This window comes from Ambystoma mexicanum, chromosome 2q (assembly GCF_040938575.1).
Source record: "Ambystoma mexicanum isolate Mex_15411 chromosome 2q, UKY_AmexF1_1, whole genome shotgun sequence".
Taxonomy (NCBI): Eukaryota; Metazoa; Chordata; class Amphibia; order Caudata; family Ambystomatidae; genus Ambystoma; species Ambystoma mexicanum.
The window spans coordinates 1,470,782,064-1,470,804,079 of record NC_090924.1 but is presented as its reverse complement, the minus strand read 5'-3'; positions in this window follow the sequence as shown (position 1 = coordinate 1,470,804,079).

Genomic DNA, 22,016 nt, shown 5'->3' with positions numbered 1-22,016 from the left:
GAGCTCTGGAAGGTGAGTATTCATGAGTCTTGTGCTCATGGATGAGATGCAGAATACAGGATGTAATTAGCTCTGGAAGGTGAGTATTCATGAGTCTTGTGCTCATGGATGAGATGCAGAATACAGGAAGTAATGAGCTCTGGAAGGTGAGTATTCATGAGTCTTGTGCTCATGGATGAGATGCAGAATACAGGAAGTAATGAGCTCTGGAAGGTGAGTATTCATGAATCATTTGTGCTCATGGATGAGATGCAGAATACAGGAAGTAATGAGCTCTGGAAGGTGAGTATTCATGAGTCTTGTGCTCATGGATGAGATGCAGAATACAGGAAGTAATGAGCTCTGGAAGGTGAGTATTCATGAGTCTTGTGCTCATGGATGGGATGCAGAATACAGGATGTAATGAGCTCTGGAAGGTGAGTATTCATGAGTCATGTGCTCATGGATGAGATGCAGAATACAGGAAGTAATGAGCTCTGGAAGGTGAGTATTCATGAGTCTTGTGCTCATGGATGAGATGCAGAATACAGGATGTAATGAGCTCTGGAAGGTGAGTATTCATGAGTCATGTGCTCATGGATGAGATGCAGAATACAGGAAGTAATGAGCTCTGGTAGGTGAGTATTCATGAGTCATTTGTGCTCATGGATGAGATGCAGAATACAGGAAGTAATGAGCTCTGGAAGGTGAGTATTCATGAGTCATTTGTGCTCATGGATGAGATGCAGAATACAGGAAGTAATGAGCTCTGGAAGGTGAGTATTCATGAGTCATTTGTGCTCATGGATGAGATGCATAATACAGGAAGTAATGAGCTCTGGGAGGTGAGTATTCATGAGTCTTGTGCTCATGGATGAGATGCAGAATACAGGAAGTAATGAGCTCTGGGAGGTGAGTATTCATGAGTCTTGTGCTCATGGATGAGATGCAGAATACAGGAAGTAATGAGCTCTGGAAGGTGAGTATTCATGAGTCATTTGTGCTCATGGATGATATGCAGAATACAGGATGTAATTAGCTCTGGAAGGTGAATATTCATGAGTCTTGTGCTCATGGATGAGATGCAGAATACAGGAAGGAATGAGCTCTGGAAGGTGAGTATTCATCAGTCCTTTGTGCTCATGGATGAGATGCAGAATACAGGAAGTAATGAGCTCTGGAAGGTGAGTATTCATGAGTCTTGTGCTAATGGATGAGATGCAGAATACAGGATATAATTAGCTCTGGAAGGTGAGTATTCATGAGTCTTGTGCTCATGGATGAGATGCAGAATACAGGAAGTAATGAGCTCTGGAAGGTGAGTATTCATGAGTCTTGTGCTCATGGATGAGATGCAGAATACAGGAAGTAATGAACTCTGGAAGGTGAGTATTCATTAGTCTTGTGCTCATGGATGAGATGCAGAATACAGGAAGTAATGAGCTCTGGAAGGTGAGTATTCATGAGTCTTGTGCTCATGGATGAGATGCAGAATACAGGATGTAATGAGCTCTGGAAGGTGAGTATTCATGAGTCTTGTGCTCATGGATGAGATGCAGAATACAGGAAGTAATGAGCTCTGGAAGGTGAGTATTCATGAGTCTTGTGCTCATGGATGAGATGCAGAATACAGGAAGTAATGAGCTCTGGAAGGTGAGTATTCATGAGTCTTGTGCTCATGGATGAAATGCAGAATACAGGAAGTAATGAGCTCTGGAAGGTGAGTATTCATGAGTCTTGTGCTCATGGATGAGATGCAGAATACAGGAAGTAATGAGCTCTGGAAGGTGAGTATTCATGAGTCTTGTGCTCATGGATGAGATGCAGAATACAGGATGTAATTAGCTCTGGAAGGTGAGTATTCATGAGTCTTGTGCTCATGGATGAGATGCAGAATACAGGAAGTAATGAGCTCTGGAAGGTGAGTATTCATGAGTCTTGTGCTCATGGATGAGATGCAGAATACAGGAAGTAATGAGCTCTGGAAGGTGAGTATTCATGAATCATTTGTGCTCATGGATGAGATGCAGAATACAGGAAGTAATGAGCTCTTGAAGGTGAGTATTCATGAGTCTTGTGCTCATGGATGAGATGCAGAATACAGGAAGTAATGAGCTCTGGAAGGTGAGTATTCATGAGTCTTGTGCTCATGGATGGGATGCAGAATACAGGATGTAATGAGCTCTGGAAGGTGAGTATTCATGAGTCATGTGCTCATGGATGAGATGCAGAATACAGGAAGTAACGAGCTCTGGTAGGTGAGTATTCATGAGTCATTTGTGCTCATGGATGAGATGCAGAATACAGGAAGTAATGAGCTCTGGAAGGTGAGTATTCATGAGTCATTTGTGCTCATGGATGAGATGCAGAATACAGGAAGTAATGAGCTCTGGAAGGTGAGTATTCATGAGTCATGTGTGCTCATGGATGAGATGCAGAATACAGGAAGTAATGAGCTCTGGAAGGTGAGTATTCATGAGTCTTGTGCTCATGGATGAGATGCAGAATACAGGAAGTAATGAGCTCTGGAAGGTGAGTATTCATGAGTCTTGTGCTCATGGATGAGATGCAGAATACAGGAAGTAATGAGCTCTGGAAGGTGAGTATTCATGAGTCATTTGTGCTCATGGATGAGATGCAGAATACAGGATGTAATTAGCTCTGGAAGGTGAGTATTCATGAGTCTTGTGCTCATGGATGAGATGCAGAATACAGGAAGTAATGAGCTCTGGAAGGTGAGTATTCATCAGTCCTTTGTGCTCATGGATGAGATGCAGAATACAGGATGTAATTAGCTCTGGAAGGTGAGTATTCATGAGTCTTGTGCTAATGGATGAGATGCAGAATACAGGATGTAATTAGCTCTGGAAGGTGAGTATTCATGAGTCTTGTGCTCATGGATGAGATGCAGAATACAGGAAGTAATGAGCTCTGGAAGGTGAGTATTCATGAGTCTTGTGCTCATGGATGAGATGCAGAATACAGGAAGTAATGAGCTCTGGAAGGTGAGTATTCATGAGTCTTGTGCTCATGGATGAGATGCAGAATACAGGAAGTAATGAGCTCTGGAAGGTGAGTATTCATGAGTCTTGTGCTCATGGATGAGATGCAGAATACAGGACGTAATGAGCTCTGGAAGGTGAGTATTCATGAGTCTTGTGCTCATGGATGAGATGCAGAATACAGGACGTAATGAGCTCTGGAAGGTGAGTATTCATGAGTCTTGTGCTCATGGATGAGATGCAGAATACAGGACGTAAAGAGCTCTGGAAGGTGAGTATTCATGAGTCTTGTGCTCATGGATGAGATGCAGAATACAGGAAGTAATGAGCTCTGGAAGGTGAGTATTCATGAGTCTTGTGCTCATGGATGAGATGCAGAATACAGGATGTAATGAGCTCTGGAAGGTGAGTATTCATGAGTCTTGTGCTCATGGATGAGATGCAGAATATAGGAAGTAATGAGCTCTGGAAGGTGAGTATTCATGAGTCTTGTGCTCATGGATGAGATGCAGAATACAGGAAGTAATGAGCTCTGGAAGGTGAGTATTCATGAGTCTTGTGCTCATGGATGAGATGCAGAATACAGGAAGTATTGAGCTCTGGAAGGTGAGTATTCATGAGTCTTGTGCTCATGGATGAAATGCAGAATACAGGAAGTAATGAGCTCTGGAAGGTGAGTATTCATGAGTCTTGCGCTCATGGATGAGATGCAGAATACAGGAAGTAATGAGCTCTGGAAGGTGAGTATTCATGAGTCTTTTGCTCATGGATGAGATGCAGAATACAGGATGTAATTAGCTCTGGAAGGTGAGTATTCATGAGTCTTGCGCTCATGGATGAGATGCAGAATACAGGAAGTAATGAGCTCTGGAAGGTGAGTATTCATGAGTCTTGCGCTCATGGATGAGATGCAGAATACAGGATGTAATTAGCTCTGGAAGGTGAGTATTCATGAGTCTTGTGCTCATGGATGAGATGCAGAATACAGGAAGTAATGAGCTCTGGAAGGTGAGTATTCACGAGTCTTGTGCTCATGGATGAGATGCAGAATACAGGAAGTAATGAGCTCTGGAAGTTGAGTATTCACGACTCTTGTGCTCATGGATGAGATGCAGAATACAGGAAGTAATGAGCTCTGGAAGGTGAGTATTCACGAGTCTTGTGCTCATGGATGAGATGCAGAATACAGGAAGTAATGAGCTCTGGAAGGTGAGTATTCATGAGTCTTGTGCTCATGGATGAGATGCAGAATACAGGATGTAATGAGCTCTGGAAGGTGAGTATTCATGAGTCTTGTGCTCATGGATGATGTGCAGAATACAATAGTTCATGAGCTCTGGAAGGTGAGTATTCATGAGTCATGTGCTCATGGATGAGATGCAGAATACAGGAAGTAATGAGCTCTGGAAGGTGAGTATTCATGGGTCTTGTGCTCATGGATGAGATGCAGAATACAGGAAGTAATGAGCTCTGGAAGGTGAGTATTCATGAGTCTTGTGCTCATGGATGAGATGCAGAATACAGGGTATAATGAGCTCTGGAAGGTGAGTATTCATGAGTCTTGTGCTCATGGATGAGATGCAGAATACAGGAAGTAATGAGCTCTGGAAGGTGAGTATTCATGAGTCATTTGTTCTCATGGATGAGATGCAGAATACAGGAAGTAATGAGCTCTGGAAGGTGAGTATTCATGAGTCATTTGTGCTCATGGATGAGATGCAGAATACAGGAAGTAATGAGCTCTGGAAGGTGAGTATTGATGAGTCATTTGTGCTCATGGATGAGATGCAGAATACAGGAAGTAATGAGCTCTGGAAGGTGAGTATTCATGAGTCTTTTGCTCATGGATGAGATGCAGAATACAGGAAGTAATGAGCTCTGGAAGGTGAGTATTCATGAGTCTTGTGCTCATGGATGAGATGCAGAATATAGGATGTAATTAGCTCTGGAAGGTGAGTATTCATGAGTCTTGTGCTCATGGATGAGATGCAGAATACAGGAAGTAATGAGCTCTGGAAGGTGAGTATTCATGAGTCATTTGTGCTCATGGATGAGATGCAGAATACAGGAAGTAATGAGCTCTGGAATGTGAGTATTCATGAGTCTTGTGCTCATGGATGATGTGCAGAATACAATAGAATGCTATATTTGGGGCCCCTTTTTCCAGGTGTAATATGTTTCTTCCCCTACACTGGTGAGATGGGCCGGATGGGTGATATCTCGGCTGGAAATTATATTTCTTTATTTGGGGCCCCTTTTTCCAGGCGTAACTCAGTTTCTTCCCCTACATTGGTGAGATGGGCCAGATGCGTGATGTCCCCAGCTGGCATTGATATTGCGATCTGTGGGGCGCATTTTTACAGCTGTGCTTTGGCTTTTAAATCCTTTACAGCAGGTGGTAACCTGCAAGATATAATGAAATCTGCAGATTGATCTAGCGATTCCAACTTTAAGGTGTTTTATTTGAAACCCATCATGCGCGCTTCACAGACACTGGTAAATGTGCTTTAAACATTTACAATTGCAACCTCTGGGTCTTGACTTTCTTTGCTAGCTCTATACAGACATCAAAATTGTGATAAATACGACAGAGGGTAAATTTTCCTACCCAATTACCCACACATCTCAAACCTGTCTCATTATTTCCTCCCAGTATGTTGTAAAATAAATACATGCGGTTCACTAGATGGTAGTCTAACTCTAGATATACGAGTTGGAAAGGATAATCTTTGACTCTACTCTCTCCTTCTCTTCTGACATCTCAGTCATGTCCAAAAAGTCCCACTACCAGCTCCACCTCCTCAGAGGTATTCTACCGTTTCTCACCTTCCCCCAGAGGCTCACTGTCTCCAGAGCCCTGGCACTCTCCAGATTGGACTACTGCAATGGTCTGTTTCTCAATCTTCCTACCTCTACTCTCTGACCTCTTCAACTTATCCAGAACAGAACCACATGTCTTATCCTTGGCCTCAAACCCAAGGACCACATCTCTCTGGTGCTGAAGTCCCTTTGCATAGTCCACAAGGCTTTCTGGAGCTGGGACCTTAACTATCTACAACACTCTCCTCCTAAGTACTCTCCGTCCAGAGCCCCCTGCTTGGCCTCCTCCAACTCTCTACATGTGAGCCATTTTTCCAAAAAGAGATTTGGGGTTTGATCCTCATCCTCTGCAGGTGCCTCCCTCTGGAACAGTCTACCTGCCTCTCTCTGTCTTCAGCCAGACCATCTTAAGTTCCGGAAACTCCTCAAGACATTCCTTTCCTCTTCCTCTTTCTCTCTCCCTCACTAACCTCCTTTCTCTTCTTTCCTGCTTCTCTCCTTCGTTCTCTTCCCCTACCTGTTCAGTCAGCTGACTGGTTGCCTGGTGCACCTCCAGAGCATCACAGGTCCCAACCTCCCCTGCCAGTCCTGAACTTGCCTCTGGGCCTCCGCACTCTGCCTTGCATTAATGCACTCTGAATACACTCCATGAGATTGGCACCCACTCTGCACTTAACCCTGGCCCCTGCTGGACTGGGCACGTTTGCCTCCCTCCTCTTCCCTCGCACTTCTGTCTGCGTACTTGCACAACCTTGAATGTACTTGGCTGGGCATGTTTATCCTGTCCTCCTCTATCTCCCCCCCTAACTGATTGGACCTGCATGCATAGGCACATGGATGACCAACCATTTTTGTTTTGTATGTTCCTCTCCCTCTCCCACTCCTAACCCCCCACTCTTTCTCACGCAACTATACTAGTAGAAATGCCCTGGCCTAATATGCTAGTTATTGCTGTCAGATCATTCGGAATCTTCAAGGCCTAAGAAGGACGACAATATCCCCTTGTTCCCTTCCGTCTTGAAGCACTTTGAAGCACTTCATTTGTGTATAAGTGCTTTACAAATAAACAATTACAATTACATTTACGAGAGACAATGCTTGAAGTGACGAAAGTGCAAGCGCAGAGATGTGTTACTAGTTTTAGTCGATGATTTGTTGGCCATCTTTGAACGCTTTTATGAAATATGTACTTTTAAATCAAAGCAGCTGAAGAGACATTGAATGATGGTTGTCACTCAATTGCAGGGTGTTTACCCTCAGTACTGTGGCAACAAGAGAAAGGATGAAATCAGGAAGATGCCCTTTTGAGTGGACTTTGTGAACTTGAGGTAATATGCAAAAGGGAGTGCACTTTTAAGTGAATACTTCGAAACCTCATGGGTCTAAATAAATGCTATAATAATTGCAATTTGTGAATATTTTTACAAATTCATAAAACAAGAGTAATCCTCTCATGGGGAACACATTGGATGTTGTGATAATTCAAGAGTCCTGATGAAGGCCGTTGCGAGGAAAAAAGGGGACGAATTTTGAGGATATGCCCGTGAATGGTGGCCGAAACACAATGTGTCAACAGTTGATGTCTGTGGGACTAACATTGGCGATTGAGTGGCCCCTGGAGAGTCAGATAATAGGGCTCTATGTTATTTGGTATCTGGTTTGATGATGGACGGCTGGGTGTCATAATGGCATATGCAAGGAGTTGCACAAATTCTGTGCTCCTAAAGGGAATATTAATCTCTGAGGCACTTTTCATGTGAAGTTGGGCGCTTTTAGTTTGTTCCTAATGAAGAAAAGGTGGATATTCAATTGAGCACCCACTAAGCCCCCACACCCAAATGCTTGATGAAATGACATGGTTTTTAATGGTTTTTGCTAAAATGTTGCATATTAAATTGATGCACTTGTTCACTTCAAAGCTGCTCTTCTTTTGGCCCCGAGAGAGCAATTGGTTTGAGATGTTAGGACTGTGGATGAATGCAGCCATGATCCTCTCTGGTGCTTTGCATTTGATATTAGCCAATCCCGGCGTAAGAGGACATTGTATCTGGAGACCCGTATATGGATGAATCATTATTTCCTAGGCAACAACCTTTGAAACCCATAGGACGTTGTCATGGAGATATCACTCATTATGACATTGGAGTAAATACACCTGATGGTTTAAGTTTCCATTGTGACAACAAGGAAGAGGAAGAGGTTTTACAGCACAGACTACATAGAGACTGGCAATGCACCTGTGAGCCTGCTGGTCACGTTAAGGGTGTTATACTGTATAGAGACTGCAAATGCACCTGTGACCCTGCCAGTCACGTTAAGGGTGTTATACTTTATAAAGACTGCAAATGCACCTGTGGGCATGCTTGTTACATTTAGGGTGCTATACTATATAAAGACTGCCAATGCACCTGTGAGCATGCCAGTCACGTTAAGGGTGCTATACTATATAGAAACTGCCAACGCACCTGTGAGCTTGCTGGTCACGTTAAGGGTGCTATACTATATAGAGACTGCTGCCAATGCACATGTCAGCATGCTGGTCACTGTACGGGTGTTACACTATATGGAGTCTGCCAATGCGCCGTTGAGCATGCTGGTCACATTAATGGTGCTATACATGCTTTTTCTACAAAGTTATCACATTACTGTCTTTGCTACTGGCAGTTCAGCAAAGACGTTTAGTTCCAAATCTACACCTCTGTTAAAAGTATGATTGTTGTACACAGCTATCTAAGAGAATTGCTAATTTGTGGATTTTGTTCTGTTGAGTGCTTTGTTGGGGTTACTGCAAAAACCGGGATACACCCAATGTGAACTGGAACTTGAATGATGCCACATGCACTCCCTTGTGACTCTTGTAATGTTCTCTCTTTTTTTCAGAATGTCCTTGCATTATTTTCGTCATTACTTTGCCTTCATTTATGCCATCGAGGAGATCAACACAAATATAGACATTTTACCCAATATCTCCCTGGGCTACAATATCCAAAACTCAATTGTGAATGAGGTGAAGGCAATAAAAAGCACTTTGGGATTAATTTCAGGAAGAGATGCACCGGTCCCTAACTATGGATGTCCGACCAGAGGCTCCCTGGCTGCTATTATTGGGGATATGTCATCAGATACTTCCATTGCTATGGCAACCCTCAGCGGGCTCTACATGTACCTGCAGGTGAGAGAATCATGTTCTGTTATAAACATTAGTGGTTCCCTCGCTTCCTTGATCACGTGCGCTCACTCGCCTCCTAGGCTGCATGCTCTCCCGTGCATCCCTCGATCGTGTGGTTCTTGCGTCTTTCTTGATTCGTGCGTGCTCCCTCCCAGCTGCGTGCGCTCCCATGCATCCATTGGTCAAGTGGTTTCCCCGCCATCCTTGATTGTTTTCGATCACTCACCACCTAGGAAGTGTGTTCTCCCATGCATCCCTTGATCACACAGTTTCCTCGTTATCCTTATCTTGTGCGCTCACTCGCCCCTTAGGCTGCATGCATTCCAGTGCATGCCTTGATCATGTGTGCTCCCTTGCAATCCTTGCCCAGCCGTGCATCGTTGCTCCCCTGTGGGCCCTTTCTGTCATCTTCCCCTACCGTGTCCCTCTTCCTAGGCCCTTCCCTGTCCTTTTTGTTTATTCCTTTGTTTTCTGCTGTGCTCTTCCTTCCTCTGGGTCTTTTTTGTGAACTTCTCTGTTTTTATGCCATGTGATCCTGATAGTTGTTTTCATCGTACTGCCCTGTGTTCTGTTGTGCTCTCTCTCTAGGTATCTTTTCTGTCGACTGCTCTGTTTCTGGTTGCCTTGTTATCTTGATTCTGCTCAAATTGTATTGCCTGCATTCCTGCTGGTCTCACTCTTTTCCTCTAGGCTCCCTCGTTTGGTTGCTCTCTACCTTGGAGTTCTACTTCTTGGTGGTCTCCTCATATTGTACTGCTTGCATCATTGTTGTGCACTTCTTTCTTCTAGGATCCCTTAGTGTCTGCTCTGTTAATTTGGTTCTGCTATTTATTGCCCATCTGCTGTGTCCACTCTGCCTCTAGGGTAATGTAAACTCAATTGTTGTGTTCTTTTTTTTTCTGAGTTGCCATTGTCTGTCCTCTTGCTCCCCTCCTCTTTGTGTCCTAGCATCTCTTCCCACCCACTCTCCACACCACCTTTCCCCCACACTTTCTCTTGCATCCCCTATAGTGATCTCGGTCTCAAACTGCTTTTCTATTGACTATCCGTTCCTTCTCACTAAGTCTGGGAGGAAGAATTTCAAAAGGGATTTCCTAGTCTCCAACCCAGGCTTCTCTATCACTGATACCTACCCCAGCACTTCCTCCACACAGATCCTCACTGACATCCTCTTTGTCGTTTCTTCTGCAGGCCTATGGACCCTCCATATGGTCTCTGTGCTCTCTCCTTTTTCCTTTTCAACCATTAATGGTGGCACCCGATGGAAGGCCTCCTGGCCCCCTTCCACTCCTCCAAGACCATCATTAATGTTTACCTAAATGGCATTGTATTGATTCAAGGCCCCCAGGCCAACCTTCTCCTTTTTGATAGAAGCTTCCCGCGCCTTATCAGCTTTCCCTCTCTGGCTCCTCTGCCTTCTCCATCCTCCACCACCTCTTAGACACCCTATACTGCTTCTATGGCTGCCCTGTTTCCACCTTCTCTCTTCCAACACCCCACTGGCATCCTCCTCCTCCTCCTTGGCTACCTTGCCTTCTCTTCTTTCCGCCTCTGCCCCTCCTCAGGCTCTTTCTACACTTCCTCAGGGCATACCTCAGACCTGCACCCCCCACGGAAGATGGCTACCTGCTCCACATTGCCACTCTCAACTCTCGCTCTGCTGTCAAACACTACTCTGACACCTGCTGTCTCTTTGAAGAACTCGACCTGGATGTTCTTTGTCTGACCGAGATGTGGTTTACGGCCAGATCTGTCATGAGTTTTGACACTCTCCTCCCTGATGGCTACAAGATCCTCTCCATTCCCAGAACTAAACATCCCAGTGGGAGTGTAGCCTTGATCTTCCCAGAATGGATCCCTGCCTCTATCATTCCTATGCAGTACTACTCCTCCTTTGAATGCCTGGTCTGCAGGCTGTCTCTCTCTCTTCTGGCCTCTCTCTCACTGTGGCCACTATCTGCCAGTCGCCTGGCCAGGACACCTCCTTCCTCGCTGAGTGGGCAGACCTCGACTCCTCCCTCCTGGCTTCTACATCTCAAATTCTCCTCAGAGACCTCAACATCCACTTGGATGCTTCCTGTCCTTCTTCTGGACTCTTTTGCAACCTTTGTGATTCTCTCTCTTTCCCTATTCAACCATCTGGCCCGATTCACTTTGCAGGGCACATCTTGGATGTTCTGATCTCCTCAGATGTCCCCCTCTCAAACCCTCTAACCACTCCTCTCTCCTGGAGTGATAACTTTCTCCTTTCCTCTCATCTCTCTTTCTCTACCCCTCAGGCCAAGCCAACTTCAGCTCTGCCACCCATCTTCTCTGGCATCCGACCCATGAAGCGTGTGTCAGTTGAGGCTTTTGCTGCCACTTTTCCCCCATTCCTCTCCACCTTTGGCTGACTCACACCCTGACAGAGCCCTTTCTAACCTTCACTGTTCTACCTCTGACACTCTTGATGCACTTGCCCCTGTCTTGAGGATCCAGTTGAAACCCAAATCCAAGTGCAACTCGTTTTAAGACTCAGACCTAGTCACCCAAACAACACAATTGTGGGGTGGCTGAGAGAAAGGGGAGGGCAACAAGTTCACCCTCTGACAAAATAGCCTACACTCTTTAAAGTCTGGACGGAGATGGCCAATCCTGCTTCAGTCTCTACTTCTCCTGCCCCCTCCCAGGCCCTCTGGATGGCCCCGGCCTCTCATTTCATCCCTAAAACCCTCCTCCCTTCTCTTCCTTTCCTTTGTTTACCCCTGAAGATGTTTCTAGACAAGTCCGATCTATGAAAGTCTCGTCACAACAAGTTCTTCCAAAACCATCAAGGACCACATCGACAACCTTGCTCCAACCTTGGTCGATTTCTGCAATCACTCTTTTACCACTTCAACCTTCCCCTCTCCTCTGAAGCACTCCCTTGTGCACCCCCTTATTAATAAACCTTCTGCTGATCCCTCCTGTCCAGCCAACTATCACCCAAACTCCCAAACCTTCTCTCTGAATCTGTTGGTTGTCTCCATGACTATCAGTCTGGCTTTGGAGCAGCCACAAGCACAGAAACTGCTCTCCTGAACATCTATGAAGACCTGCTCTCAAACCTTGATTCTAACCTTCCTTCTGTCCTCATTCTCCTTGATCTTTCCTCTGCTTTCGATATGGTCATCCATGCCATCCTGCTACACCGGCTCTGTGATGACCTGGGTATCACTGATTAGGCCCTGGCCTGGCTGACCTCCTTTCTCACTGATAGACCCTCCCAAGTCCAACTGGAGTCCTTCCTCTCCTCTATCTCACACTCTACCTGTGGTGTTCCCCAGGAGTCTAATCTTTCTCCCTTGATGTTCAATCAATACCTGGCACCTCTTGCCCACCACATAGCCACCCTCTGCTCCAACTTTCAGTGTTATGCGGATGAAACTCAGCTCTCCATCAGGCTCCCCTTAGCCGCCTCTACTCCTTCTCTCATTCCTGACTGTCTTTCCGTAATTCAGGAGTGGTGTGCCACCAATGATCTCTGCCTTAATGCCAGTAAGACTGACATCCTTGTTACTGGAAACACCAGCTCGCTCCTTTCCTCTCAGTTTCTGACCGTGCACTCTAGGCCCTCTTCCTGCTCCTACCTGTAAGAACCTCAGGGTCATCTTCGACTCCACACTCTTCTTCTCGACCTCACATCTCTGAAATCTCTAAACCATCACATTACCAGCTGCACTTCCTCAGAGGTATTTATCCTTTCCTCACCTTCCCCCAGAAGCTCCTTGTCTCCAGAGCTCTAGGCTGGACTATTGCAACAGTCTCTTTCAAACTTTTCCTGCCTCTCCGTCTTCTAGAGCTCATCCAGGACAGGACTGCAAGACTTGTCCTTGGCTTCAAGCCCAGGGATCGTATCTCTCCAGTGTTGAAATCTCTTTGCTGGTTCCCAGTGGTGGCAAGGATCAAGTTCACAAGCCTTTGCATTGTCTATAAGGCTTTCTGGGGCATGGATCAACAATACCACCAGCTCTCTCTTTATAAATACCTGCCTTCTTGAGTTCTCCGCTCCTCCAACACTCTGAGGGTCAGTCGCTTTTCCAAGCAACGAGTTGGGGGCAGATCTCTTTCTTCGGCTGGGTCCTCCCTCTGGAACAGCTTCCCTGCATCTATGAAACTTGAGCAGAACCCTCTCTGGTTCCGGAAGCAACTGAAGACCTTTCTCTTTGCTTCTGACTTCTCTCTTCCTTTCCCTTGCTGATCACCTGCCTGATCCATGCACTGGTCACCCTCTGAATTCGTGGCCAAGTCCCTACCTTTCCAGCTGCAATCCTGCATTGACTCTTTGCACCCCTGCACTTTTGGTCTGTATCTGTAACCCTACAGTCCCCTCTCTTGCACTTATTCGCCATCCGTTGGCTGCACTTATGAGTACCTGCACTTGCCACCTGTTGGCTGCACTCTTGTTTTTCTCCTTGTCCTGCACTTCTCCCCCCATGCTCCCCACCCTCGGAACTTCTCCCCTCCACCTTCCCTGCTCTTGCAGTATCTGAATGACGCAAGGCCTAGTAAGATTTTTGTTTTGTAACACCTTTATTTCCCCCTCCTTGTCTTGTCACGCCTAGAAACACGCGTGTACAGGTGGCTATAAATGCCATATCATATCTAAGTCAGAATTTTATTTCAGCTGCACCTCCTCAGAGGCATTCTCTCTTTCCTCACCTTCCCCCAGAAACTCAATTTCTCCAGAGCTCTGGTTCTCTCCAGGCAGGACTACTGTAATAGCCTCTTCCTCAATCTGCCTAAATCCTCCCTTAGCCTCTTCAATTTATCCAGAATAGGACTGCAAACTTATTGTTGGCCTCAAGCACAGGAACTGCATCTCTCCAGCCCTAAAATCTCTCCATTGGCTCCTGGTTGCTGCGAGGATCAAGTTCAAGGCCCTTTGCATCATTCACAAGGCTTTCTGGGGCCTTGGACCCAGCTACCTCCAACTCTGTCTCCCTAAATACCTTCCTGCTAGAGCCCATCTGCTTATAGCTCTAACTCTCTGCAGATCAGATGCTTTTCCAAGCAGAGAGTGGGGGGTAGATCACTCTACTCCACAGGTATCTCTCTCTGGAATGGCCTTCCTGCCCCTCTCAGACTTGAGCTGGATCTCCTTAAGTTCCAGAAGCTTCACAGGACCTCCCCTTTCTCGTCCTTCTCTCTCTCCTTCTAAAGTCCCTGTCTGCCTCTTTACTGGCTGCCTGGTTCCTTCAGATTCTTACAGGACACCAGGCCCTCTGCGTCCAGTCTCCCCCTGCCATAGCTCTCAACCATTTGTGACGCAAAGGCGGGTGAAATCACCCGATTTTGTTTTTGGCGGGTGAGACGCCCATTGGAATGAAATGGCATGCAGGAGGCTTGGCGGGTGAGTCAAACCTTTACAAGGCGGGTGACACCCGCCAAATGCGTGTGAGTTGAGAGCTATGCCCTGCCGTTGGTCTCCACTGAGCTCCCCCTCATCCTTCACTTGCCTTCCGGGCCCCCTCCTCCTTCACTAGCCTGGCTGGGCCTGCACCCTTTGAGCCCTTCCAGCCCCTTACCTTGCATTCGCTCGTGGACCTTCCTTCCCCTGCAATCTCTGCATTCCCCTGGCTCTGTCCACTTGGCCTCCCCTGGCACTTGCGTTCTCATGGGCCCTTCCGCCCTGACCAGCACTTCCGACCCTCCTCTCGCATTTGAGACTGTACTTGGATAATCCAAATGTCACAAGTATACAAACACCAAAATATTCCTTTAAGTCATGCATGTGTAGAACCCTGTGTAGTTTAGTGTCGTGACCAGTGTCTATAGTTATAACATCTGATAGTGTGCAGCCGTTCATCATTAAGCGTGCTGACACATGTACTAAATACATTTCTTTTACAGAAAGCAAACCACTTCTACTTTAATTATTAATAAAAAAAGAATTTATTCCATCATTTCATTTGTGCAGTTCACAGTTTTATAGAACATTCGTATGATTAAACAGCTAGTAGATAAAGTAGTAGTGTATACAAAAAGCTATAGTTTCCAATTAGCTCTCAACTTGATGTTCTGATTACAAAAAAAGATTTTTTGGCAACCTTTGATAACATTATTTACTCATTCGATTCCTATAAATCCCGACATGTTTCGCTCCTTCTCATTCTTATTCACAATAGTTACTATGGGAGTTTCTTTAGGGGGACACTACATACAATAACCATATTGCTTTTACAGATCTACCACAATTACACCGTTAAAAAATCACTCTTCTGCTATATCGTGATTCCTGCCACTCCAGTTGACATCTCAAGTTCCAAATTAATGTTGTGTGGTCATGGCTTTCTGTATCCACCAACTGCCAAGGGGTCTACAATACACAGAAAAAGGGGTTATAATTACCCGTCTTATAGCGCCTTCCTAAGTTTAGGCTTGTGACTGCGTGTTAGTACGTGTCAAAGAGTATGAATGTCACAAGGCCTATTAGGACTGTTTTTGTTTTTGTCATCTCTGTTCCGCTCCTCTTGCCTTGTTGCGCTTTGAAACACGTGTGTATAGGAGCATTATTAATACCCAATACATAAAATTAAATAATATTGCAGATCATCTTCCCTTTGATAAGTATTAGTAGTAGAACACATTACTTAGTAAGGCCACCTTATTACCACACACCAGCTTCAATGCACTAGCAGACCAATATACATAACATTGGCAATCAATAGGAGAGAGACTGAAATGCAAATTAATGATGCACAATGATACAATGCCGCGCCGAGTGCCGCCGTAGCACAGGGGTACTTTGGAAACCCCTCTGACCCACGGCAACGCTCCACATCACCATCAGATGCTGTGTATGCCGCTGTAGCACCGGAGTGCTTTAATATGTCCCGCACGGCCATTGCCTGCCACGAGATGAGAGCAGAGGCCAAGATGGTCACCGCCGTGGTTGCAGTAGCGACCAGGAACACACAAGCCTCTGCTGAGGCCCGCAATTGGTCCCCTGTTTCAGTCAGCCCCTCCCCTTCTTCCTTTAATGGAGGGGGGCTCACCGCCAGGCGAAGCCGCAGAGGGGCGAAGGCCAGGAGAAAAGGCCAAGCTCACTCTCTGCAGCTCTCCGATGCTTGGCGGCGCTGAACGCGCCCCCAGGCTCTGTCAAGTTCACACAAGGTAAGGCCTCCAGCCTCTTTGCCCACCAGTCACACCTCCTGCGTGCACCTACCCAGGTCACAACCAGACGCACCACGCCATGTCCCTACAGGAAAGCATGACTACGGTCATGCTCACAGCCTACCATCCCCTTCACCTACACTCCCAACATAGGATACCGCAATGCAAGTGTTGGCGTGAGAAGCCAGCCTCCAACTATCACGCGCTGCTTTACTAAGGCCAACTCCAGCCCCTGGATTGCCTCGCATTCGGTGGCAATGCTACGACAGACCATCAATGTCCACACCACCAAACAAGACCTCATGGCTGCCATGAACAAAAACATCTTTATTAACATTATCTCTGCACCTCCACCAACGCCCAACCCCACTGGCGCTCCCATGCCCACTGCTCATGTTGTTGCCACCCCCATGACCACTCGCCGTACTATGTTGTCTAATGCTGTGTCTATGCCCATTGCTCATGTTGTTGCCGCCCCATGACCACTCGCTGTACTATGTTGTCTAATGCTGTGTCTATGCGCATTGCTCATGTTGATGCCACCCCCATGACCATGCGCTGTACTATGTTGCCTAATGCTGTGTCTATGCCCACTGCACATGTTGATGCCGCCCCCATGACCACCCTTGACTCCACACCACCCACTATTTCCGAGCTACCCTCCAGTCCGGCTAGCCTGCTTACCTCCACGCCTCCCTCTGCCTACACGCTCAGGTGCGCATTGATTAATGCCTGATCTGTACCCACACACGCTCTTGAAGTCAACGACCTGCTCATCAAGGAAAACCTGAACCTCCTCATCCTTACTGAAACTTGGCTCAATGAAACTTCAGGCCCAGCCCTATCCCTTGCCATCCCTCCTGGGTATTCTATCTTCAGGAAAGACCGCACCTCTCAGAGAGTTGGAGGCCTTGACCTCATCACCAGGGAAGCCATTGCCATTAGAGAAGTTGAAGGCCAGCTTGACAGCAACACCAACTAACTCCCTCTAAAAATGAATGTCTCTCCCAACTGCACCATAACCATGCACATTGTCTATAGACCCCCAGGCTCATCCTTTGACTTCCATGACACCCTTATCCATCCACTGTCCAACAACATCAAAAAGACATCAGGGGTCTTACTTCTGGGGGACCTTAACCTAGGGGTGAACGAACCGAATGACCCCCCTGCAAATTCCCTCAAGAAAGCCCTGTTCAACCTTGGCTTCACGCACTCCATTTCCGATCCCACTCATATCAAAGGGTGCACCCTCGACTGGATCAGTGATCACAACTGCTCCCTTCTCATCACGGCCAACACCCCCATCCCTTGGTCGGACCACCACTGCATCCAATTTACCCTCGGAACCAAGAAAGTGGCCTTCGCACCCCCTCCACCGTGCCCAGCAACCTTCTCTAGGAGCTCTCGCCTTCTCACAGTTGAGAACCTAGCACCCTACCTCCTCATTCTGCCCTGCAGGCCCCCTATTCTAACAACCCCGAAACCTTAGCTGACACCTTCAAGGATGTCATCACGTCAGGCGTTGATGCCATTGCTCCACTGACCCTGCAAACGCAAAAAAAGCCAAACATGCTAACTGGTTCTCCAAAGAACTTCTTGAACAACACGCGCAAAAAAGGACTGCCCTCTCCACCTGGAAAGCTAGCCCCTCTGAATTCACCAAACAGAAGTTCAAAACCATCTCCAAATCCTACAAGACTAACATTACCTTAACCAAGTCCTCCTCCTTCAACACCAGGATCGCTGAAGCCAAGTCAGGGTCCAAGGAACTATTCACCATCTTTAGGGAACTGGAAAAACCATCTGCCCCCCCATCAATCATCAAAGATGACAAGTGGTGTAATAGCATTCAGTCTGCCATGCTAGAGAAGCTCAACACCCTCCAAACCAAAATCCGCGGCCACCAAAAAGCCCTCTCCAACATCATAGCCACCTTGCGCGCTGAGCCACCCATCAAGACCACCGCTTCCCCTTTATTTGAGTTCAAAGATATCACTGAGCAAGAGGTCATCACCCTGCTCAACTCCATAAAATCTTCCAATTGCAAGGGTGATGCCTGCCCAGCTAGCCTCATCAAAGACTCAGAACCTACCTTAGCCCCATTCCTTACAGCTTTTATCAACTCCTCCTTCCAGTCAGGCCATGTCCCATCTGGACTCAAGGAAGCTTGGGTGCGCCCACTCCTCAAAAAACCCTCACTCGACCCAACAGTCCCTGATAATTACAGACCTATTACCACTGTACCCTTCCTGCTTAAAATTTTGGACAAAGCACCTGACCTGCAAGTCCAAAAGTTCTTAGAGGATAACCGGCTCCTAGGACAGCAGCAATCTGGATTCCGCCCACGGTACGGCACCAAAACGGCCCTCCTAGAACTCAAGAACCAAATGGACGATCTTAGAGACACAGGCAAACCTGCTCTCCTACTGCTCCTTGATCTATCCACGGCCTTTGATCTCGTGGACCACAGCACCTTGTGCCACCATCTAGCCAACCAATCCAATTTCTCCCCGAAAGCTTGTCAATGGATCACCTCCTCCAAGAAAGGACCATGAAAGTCTTTTCAGAGTCTGCATCCGCCACCCCGAGCCTCCTCACCTGCGGTGTTCCCCAGGGGTCCTGTATAGCATCTACGTTATACAACCTTTTCACAAGGCCCCTGTTCAGCATCCTGGATTCACTTGGAATATCTTACACCAACTACGTGGATGACACACAGGTACTCATCCCACTCACGGGCGACTACCGAGCAGACACTAACACGCTCACCACTATCTACTCCACCATCCAATCCTGGATGGCAGAGAACTGGCTCTGCCTCAATAGTGAAAAAACTGAACTCCTCCTTATAGGGTCACCTTTCACATTGGGCAACTTTGGAGACCAGTATTCCTCCTTCACCATCGATAACATTACTATCAAGGTCTCAAACCATGTTAAGACACTCGGAGTCCACCTTGACTCCGACCTTTCCATGGACAGACAGGTCAATGCTATCGCCACCTCCTCAGCCTACTACTCTAAAATCCTCAACACTGCCAGGCCCTTCTTGGCCCGCCATAATCGCCTCACCATTGCCAGGGCAATTATCGGGTCAAGGCTAGACTATTGCAATGCCCCCCTTGCTGGGACCTCCAACAAAAACGTGGCCAAATTGCAGCTAGCTCAAAACAATGCGCTCAGGGCAGCCACAAGTACCGCTAGAAGAGACCACATCTCCGAAATCAGAAGGCAAGCCACCTGGCTCTCTGTCAAAGAGAAAATTGTCTTTAAAACTCTTGCCCTCACCCACAAATGCCTCCACAAACTCGCCCCTCCCTACCTGACCAACAGAATCACCAGGCACACGGCCACCAGACCCCTAAAATCATGCTATGCCAACACTATTGTCACGCCTATTACACGAAAGGTGAGCGCTGGAGGCTCCAGCTTCCCCATCCAAGCAGCCACACACTGGAAAGCACTGCCACCTCACCTAAGACTGATTGAATCACACCCAGCCTTCCGTAAGGCTATCAAAACTAGACTCTTTTTCTAAACAGAATATCTATTACGAACCGGTTTTAGCAATTTCCTGCATATTTGTTCGCTACTGTGTAGCCATGAGCCCATCGGGCACCCGCCTGTAACCTTAAGTCTGCTTATCATCTGTAACAGCGCCTCAATGCCTCATGGGCTGCAAGCGTGCTTGATAAATGCAAATAAATAAAATAAAATAAATACACAACGTCAATAAGATTGTCCAAATAGACTTCACTAGCTCTAAACCTTAAGTCGCATATAAAGGTAATAAGTATTATTTAAGATGAAACTTAAAGACCTGCATCAACAAACAACATCCTGAAGTGCAAAGCAATCTACTCCCATACAAGGTGGTGGTTTGCTTGCATGGGGAAGGAGGCAATCTCGCCCCCCCCCTTTAGGCACTTCAAAGTAAGGCGAGAAGCATTTGAGGCACTGTGATGAGCCAGAGGGAAGTGGGGTCAGTGAAAGGGGCGCCTTCCCATTCAGCAGGACCCTATGCTAATATAATCATCTGGGCCATCTCCCAGCTTAACCTCCACGCTGACTCTGTTGGTAGTCTTCATGACCATCAATCTGGCTTCAGAGCTGCCAGAAGCAAGGAAACTGCTCTCCTGAACATCCGTGAGGACCTGCTCTCGAACCTCAATTCCAACACTCCGTGTTCTCATTCTACTTGATCTCTCCTCTGCCTTTGACACTGTCAACCATGCCATCCTGCTCAACCGTCTCCGTGATAACCTGGGTATCACTGGTCAGGCTCTGGCGTGGCTGACCTCTTTCCTTTCCAATCGACCCTCCCAGGTCCAACTGGGGTCCTTCCTCTCTGACATCTTTTTCTCCTCCTGTGGTGTTCCCTAGGGATCTAACCTCTCTCCCTGGCTTTTCAACCAGTATCTGGCACTCCTTGCCCTCCGCATCGCCGCTCTCTGCCCCAACTTCCAGTGCTATGCGGACGATACCCGGTCCAAGGCCCAGCCACTCTCCACTCAGGCTACCCTCGGCCTCCTCCTCTCCTTCCCTCATCTCTGACTGTCTGTCTGCTATCCAGGAATGGTGTGCCACCAATGACCTTTGCCTTAATGCCAGTAAGACTGAGATTCTACTTATCGGCACACCCACTCCCTCCTTCCCTGCAGCTCTCTGGCCGGCCTCCCTTGGCCCCCTTACTGCTCCTACCTGCAAGGCAAAAAAACTCGGGGTCATCTTCGACTCCACACTCTCCTTCTCTCCTCATATATCAGACATCTCTAAGAAGTCACACTACCAGCTGCACCTCCTCAGAGGTATTCTTCCCTTCCTATCCTTCCCCCAGAAGCTCACTGTCTCCCGAGCCCTGGTTCTCTCAAAGCTGGACTACTGTAACAGCCTCTATCTTAATCTGCCTGCCTCCACTCTCCGCCCTCTGCAACTCATCCAGAACCGAACTGCGAGACTTGTCCTTGGCCTCAAGCCCAGGGACCGTATCTCTCCAGGACTGAAATCTCTACACTGGCTCCCAGTGGCTGCGAGGATAAAGTTCAAAACCCTCTGCATTGTCCACAAGGCCTTCTGGGGCCTGGGGCCCAAATACCTTCAACTCTCTCTTCCTAAATATCTTCCTTCCCGAGCCCTTCGCTCATCCGTCTCCAACTCCCTCAGGGTCAGCCGCTTCTCGAAGCAACGAGCTGGGGGTAGATCTCCCTCTGCAGCAGGGGCCTCCCTCTGGAACAGCCTTCCTCCCTCCCTGAAACTTGAGGAGAACCACCTCCGGTTTCGGAAGCACCTCAAAACCTTCCTCTTTGCTTCTGCTTTCTCTCTCCCTCTCCCCTGCTGAACAGCTTTAATTCTTCACTGAATCTGCTCTGAATCTGCAACTGGGCCACTCTCAGTGACCTCGGTCCAAGGCCCAGCCACTCTCCACTTGCACTGCCTCCCTGGCACCTCCCTGCACTGCGGGACCTTCACTGTATCCTTACAGCCCCCCCTTCCCAGCACTTGTTCTGCATCTACCTTGCACTTGCCACCAGCTGGCCTTATTTATTATTTTTTACGCTACTTACCTTGTACTGCACTTCCCCCCTCCCCTTCCCCTTGCACTTTTCCCTTCCCCCCACCCCTGCACTTGCGCGATCTGAATGACACCTGGCCTAGTAGGATTGTTGTCTGTCTTCCCCTTGTTCCCCCCCTGCCTCGTCGCGCCTTGAAACTCTTGTGTATAGGCGCGTTACAAATGCCATATCATATCATATCATAACATAATCATATGGTGTGGCTCAAGGTGTGGTTGGCTTTGCTGTTTTGCGTAGATATTAATAATCATAGGTAGAAGAGAAGGCTTGTGGGGTAAGTGCAGTAAAAGCGACATTACATGCACTAGGCCCAAATCCACAAAGTTACAGAAATCT